Consider the following 6,636-nt stretch of genomic DNA (forward strand, 5'->3'; position numbering starts at 1 on the left):
TTTTTTTCAGATTCCAATGGGAACATTTTGTGGTGGTTGTCCAAATTTGATCGTTAGATTCTTGATTTTATCTTCAGGAATTCTTTTCATCAATTAGAAAAGTTTTTCTCTAAACAAAAAAAGAATTCGTTTTCTCTTTTATTCGTTTATCCACTTTTTTTATTTTTGGCTAAAAAAAACGAATTTTTTCCTTTTTTTTTTAGGGAAAAAGTTTTATTTTTCAGATTGCAATGGGAAGATTTTATGAGAGTTTTCCAAATTTGGTCGTTAATTTGATTATTGGACGTTAAAAAGGATTTTAAATATTATTTTAATCTCATTTAAATTTCTTGGATTTTTATTTTTAGAAAAGTTATGTCTACTTTTTCTAAAGTTGCAGGACATATGAGTGAAAATAATTATCGTTTTTATTTTAGAAGAGGGAGTTTCGATGAAAAAATATAATTTCACTCGGAAATGGGATTTTTTGACATGGAACGGGCATTTTTTCAAAGAATTAAAACTGAGATTTAGACGTTTTTAGAGTGGTTAAAAATTAATTTTTGTTGTTGCAAGATTCATAATTTTAATTGAAAATTAATCTCTTTTTGAAAATATAACTGCCTTCTTGAAAATAAATTTTTTAACTAAAAATTTAACTCTTTCAGTAGAAAATTTAAGTATTTTTTTCTGAAAATCCGATTTTTTGTAGTTAAGAATTAGATTTTCATAGGAAAATTCAACTATTTTATTTTACGTTAACATTTTTTTTTAATTGATGAAAATTTAACTATTTGATTGAAAAAAAAATTATTTGATAATTCATGTAATTTGTGGAAATTTTTATCGTTTTTGGTGGGTATCATTTTGGTTGAAAATTTATCAGTTTGGTTGAATGTTAATTTTTTCAACTGAAAATTTAACCGTTTCACTTGGAGTTGAAAATTGACTCTTTTGTTAAAAATTAATATTTTTCATTGAAGATTCATCATTTTAATTAAAAATTCATTTCTTTGGTTGAAAAATGAGCTATTTGATTGAAAACTTGTTTTTTTAGGACAAATCAATTTATTTCCCCCGAGAATTAAATTCTTTTTCTGAAAATGCCATTTGTTTGTTTCTTAAAGAATTAAAATTTTAACGGAAAATTGAAGTCTTCTATTTTTTGTTGAATTTTTAGCTTTCATGGGGAAAAATTCAACTATTTAGTTGAATTAGATATTTTTTATTTAAAAATTAAACGATTTTTTTTTATTCATGCAATTTTTGGACATTTTTCTTTTTTTCTTTGTATAAAATTAATCTTATCACTAGAAATCTCATCTTTTTTGTAGGTATAAAATTTAATTATTCCAGTGGAAAATCCATAATTTTGTTTGAAAATTTATCAGTTTGGTTGATTGTTCATTTTTTTAACTGAAAATTTAACCGTGTCACTTGGGGTTGAAAATTGAAATTTTCTAATTTAAATTTAACAGTTAAAATGTTAATTGGTCTTTTTAAATTGAAAATTCAATTATTTCGTTGAAAATTCACGTAGTTTCTTAAAAAAAAATACTTTTTTTTTAGTAGAAAATGATTTTTTTTCTTTAAAAGTTCATTTAATTGTTAAGAAATTCTACTTTTTGGTTGAAAATTGAGCTATTTGATTGAAAACTTGTTTTTTAGGACAAAAAAATTGTTTTTCTCCGAGAATTAAACTGCTTTTCTGAAAATACGATTTTTTAAATTAAGAATTAACATTTTAGAGGAAAATTAAAATCTTCTATTTTTGGTTGAATTTTGGTCTTTCTTGGATGCAAATTGAACTATTTGGTTGAAAATTCATACTTTTTATTTAAAAATGAAACTATTATTTTAAAAATTAATTGAATTCGTGGAAAAATCGTTTTTCTTGTAGAAAATTAATTTTATTGGCTGAAAATTCATCAGTTTGGTTGAAAGTTAATTTTTTTAATTGAAAATTCAACCATACCATTTTGGGTGGAAAATTGACATTTTCTAGTTGAAAATGTAACAATTTCGTAATAAATTTGTCTTTTTAAATTAAAAATTAATTCATTTAGTTGACAATTCACGTATTTTGTTTAAAAAAAAACTACATTTTTCGTAGTAAATTGACATTTTTGGTAGAATATGATTTTTTTACTTGGAAAGTTAATCTCCTTATTTAAAAAATCTTCAACTGTTCGAATCGATCATCCATCATTTTAGTTGAGAGTTAATTTTTTAAATTGAAAATTTGACCGTTCCATTTTGGGTGAAAAATTGACCTTTTCTAATTTAAACTTAATAATTAGGGTGTAAATATGTCTGTTTTAATTGCAAATTCAATTATTTCGTTAAAAATTCACGCATTTTGTTTTAAAAAAACCGACTTTTCTTCATAGAAAATAATTTATTTCTTTGAAAGTTAATTTCATTGTTTAGAAATTCGACTTTTTTGTTGAAAATTGAAGTATTCCAGTTAAATATTAATTATTTTAGTCGAAAAATCATGTTTTAGGTTATAAATAAATTTAATTGGTTGAAAAATGAACTCTTTGGTTAAAAATTAATGTTTTTCATTCAAGATTCATCATTATAATTAAAAATTCATTTCTTTGGTTGGAAAATGAGCTATGTGATTGAAAACTTGTTGTTTTTTTTGGACGAAAAGGAATTTTTTCTCGAGAATTAAACTATTTTTCTGAAAATCCGATTTTTTTTATTAAGAATTACAATTGCAGAGGAAAATAGAAGTCTTCTATTTTTGGTTGAATTTTTATCTTTCTTGGATGCAAATTCAACTATTTGGTTTAAAATTCACATTGTTTACTTAAAAATTAAACTATTATTTTGAAAATTTATGTAATTCGTGGAAAATCGTCTTTTTTGTAGAAAATTAATTTTATTTGTTGAAAATTCATCAGTTTGGTTGAAAGTTAATTTTTTAAATTGAAAATTTAACCGTTCCATTTTGGGTGAAAAATTGACCTTTTCTAATTTAAATTTAATAATTAGGGTGTAGATATGTCTGTTTTAATTGCAAATTCAATTATTTCGTTAAAAATTCACGCATTTTGTTTTTAAAAAACCGACTTTTCTTAATAGAAAATAATTTATTTCTTTGAAAGTTAGTTTCATTGTTTATAAATTCGACTTTTTGGTTAAAAATTGAAGTTTTCCAGTTAAATATTTATTCAAGATTCATCATTTGAATTGAAAAATAATTTCTTTAGCTGAAAAATGAGCTATTTGATTAAAAACTTATTTCTTCCTTGGATGAAAAGGAATTTATCCCCGAAAATTTAACTGTTTTATTGAAAATTTGTTTCTTTTTTGGTTGAAAACAAATTTTTTTAAAAATTGAAAATGGAAATACCATTTTAGTTGAATATTTCATCATTTTAGTTGAAAGTTAATTTTTTTCGTTTGAACATTCATTTTTAAATTGAAAATTAATTTTTTTTTTGAAAAGTGATTTTTTTTAGTTGAAAATTTGTCTTTTTTGGTTGAACATTGATTTTTATAACTTAAAACTTAATTATTTAAGTTTTGGTCAAGAATTTATTTTTTTTTAGTAAAAAAAAATTGTTCTAAAGTTCAACTGTTTCAGTTGAAGATTAATTGTTTTAGTTGATTTTTTTGGTGCAAAATTCAACTGTTCGAGTTGAGGATTCTTCATTTTAGTTGAAAATCAATTCGTTAAAATAAAAATTAATTTTTTTAAATTAAAAATGTAACTATTCCATTTTCTGTTGAAAATTAATTTTTTTCTAGTTCAAAATTCCACTATTTCGTTGAAAAATGCAGGTTGGCCGCTTTACCGGGAAACCTGGAAAACCGGGAAATGTTTGGGGAATTTATAAGGCCGGGGAAAATCGGGAAATGACAGTGAATTTATTTTTTTACCAGAAATTTTACAAAATTTGTAGAATAAAATTTTTTCCAACTTTGATTTTAATCCTTTTTAAATAATTTTCTAAATTGTGATTTTTATAAATTATTATATCATTTAGTTCAGAATGCTTAATTCGAAAATCTTTCGCTTTAAAAATTTTCCGTTTCAGATTTTCAATTTGTAAACATATATTTTAATTTAAAAAATTGTTGAATGCAGTTTTAAAGGTTAAAATAAATTAAAAATTATAAGCTTTTAAAATCGAAGATTTTTTCATAAAAAACAGGCTGGCCGCCAGACCGCGAAGCCGGTAATTTTACGAATTTTCAAAACAAAAATCTGGCCAAGTTCGATTTTAACAGTTTTTAAAATAATTAAAGTGCAGTTTTAAAGATTCAAATAATTAAAAATTAAAAGCATTTGAACTTGATAATTTTTGATAAAAACAGTTTTATTCTATTAACTGTAAATATAAATAAATAAATTATTTTTAAAATGGGTCTGTACTCTAAGTATCGAAATCGGAACAATAATTTATTTGACCAAACAATTCTAGATCCGTTCAAAATTTGAGAATTTCCGGATTGTAACTGTTTCAATCCGAAAGTCTTGATAAGAATTGAAATTAATATAGCATTTATTCCGATAATTTTATTTTTAAATAAAAATTTTCATGATTTATCAATAATATATTTTTAATTCAGAGTTTAAAGTATTCCTTTATATTGAATTTATTAATATATTATTTCTATTAATTTTTTCAGCTATTAAGAAATTTAAACGTGCGTTTTACTATTTTCAACTTAAAAATAAATTAAAGGTTTTTATTAAATTTAAAATAATGTGAGTCTAAATTTTTTAGTTTTTATCCCATCTAATTTGAAATTTATTAATGTAGAAAAAGAATAAGTATTTAATATTTAGCAATATTTCACCTGTTCATTTGAGATAAGTAAATTGAAACCAAATATTTAAAAGAAAACAATTTGAAACTCAATTTTTTACATAGAAAGCTTTGAATCTTTAGATTTTCGAACACCTTTTAATCTTTTAGCGTTACAATTTTAATAGTTCTATTTAAAAAGTATTTAATATATAAGTGAAATTGTTAAATTTTGAAGCATAAATAACAATTGAACACTTATTATTTGTATAAGAAATTTGAGTAATTTTAAGAGATACTGAGAAGTTTTGAAAAAGTTCAAAATTAATTAAAAACTTGGAATTGTTTCCCGTAATTTAAACGAAATGTGTGTAACATTGTTTTCAGAACTTCTAAATATATTTTAAAATTAATCGAAATTTTCCTACAATTTTCGAAAATCCAACAAATAAAATAAAATGCTTAAAATCTTCCATGTTCTTTTTTGATCATTTTTTAAATCTCTTAAAGTCTTCTTAAACTTTCTGTTACAATAATTTTTCAAAGTGAAATATCAATTTCAATTTTCCTAAGAATCTTAAGAAAATTGTTATTCTTTTATAGTCTTCCACAATTCTTAAAAAAATTCTAAATTTGTTGTTTGAAATCTGCAAAAATCTAAATTTTATGTTAAATTCGGCTGTAAGTATTTCAAATTATTTCAAGTTCTAAATTTAATTCGATTCTTTTAAAACTTCTAAATATCTCTTAATATTACTCTAATATTTTTGCAAATAATAAATGTTCTATTGTTATTTATAAATTCAAATTTATTTTTTTTTTAATTTGCAGGATTTTCTAAAAGTTATAGAAAAAATTCAATTCATTTTGAAATATATTTAAAATTTGTGACAACAAATTCAAAAAAGATTTTGAATTTGGAAAAATTTAAAACCACTTCTAGATTTTTCAAGATTTTGAAGCCTTTGAAGGATGCCTAGACTATTTAAAATTTGGTTGGTTGCCTTCTCATTTTTCTTTCCTCCTTTTTACTTTCGTCCAAAGTGGTGGTTGTCCAAATTTGGTCGTTGGATTCTTAATTATATTTTCAAGAAATTTTTTTCATACAAATAATTTAAGTTCTAATTTAAGAACTGTCAAGTTAAAAAAATGATTTTTTCAATTTTAATGTATCTAGCTTAAAATTACTTAAAATAATATAATTTTGAAAATTTTTAAAGTTTATGGCTTGATTGTTTAATTTACACTTGAAAATTTTAACGTGGATTTATAGTTTTGGAACTTAATCTGAATCTTTGAACTCTATAATTTATAAAAGTTATAAATTTTGCAGTGTATTTGCATTTCACTTAAAATTGTTCAATTTAAAGGTGTTAGTAACTTCTAGTTTATACGTGTAAGTTATTGAACAATTGAATACATAATTCTTGAATTGAAAACTTTGAAACTTTTAAATTTTAAAGTTTTAAATTCAAGGATTCCACTTTGAATGCTTTAAATTGTTGTTTATTGTTTATTACTTTATATGGAAAAATGTTTAGAAATATAGTTTGATTTTTTAAATTTCATTGGAATTTTTTCTTCGATTAAAACGGCCACCCTGAAAATGGTCTCCTATAATTGAAAAATGAATTATTTCGTTAAAATTAATGTATTTTGTTGAAAAATTGTATTTTTTGGCAGAAAATTAAGCTTGTTGTTTGAAAATTAATGTTATCAGTTAAAACTCGCTTTTTTTTTGTTAAAACTTCAAATACTTGAGTTAAATATTCATCATTTTAGTTCAAATTAATTAATTTGGTTTAAAATTACACTATTCCAGTTGAACCTCCATAATTTTATTTGAAAATTTATTAATTTAATTGACTAAGAAAATTGAAAAACTTGACTG

The 6,636-nt window shown here is 22.1% G+C and overlaps 1 protein-coding gene across 1 annotated transcript in view; it reads left to right on the forward strand.

The window, feature by feature from the left end:
* Positions 1-6,636, forward strand: part of LOC117173797 — a 70,250-nt gene that overhangs the window by 10,038 nt on the left and 53,576 nt on the right. The window lies entirely within an intron of this gene.

The sequence above is a fragment of the Belonocnema kinseyi genome, chromosome 5 (assembly GCF_010883055.1).
Source record: "Belonocnema kinseyi isolate 2016_QV_RU_SX_M_011 chromosome 5, B_treatae_v1, whole genome shotgun sequence".
NCBI classification, from domain to species: domain Eukaryota; kingdom Metazoa; phylum Arthropoda; class Insecta; order Hymenoptera; family Cynipidae; genus Belonocnema; species Belonocnema kinseyi.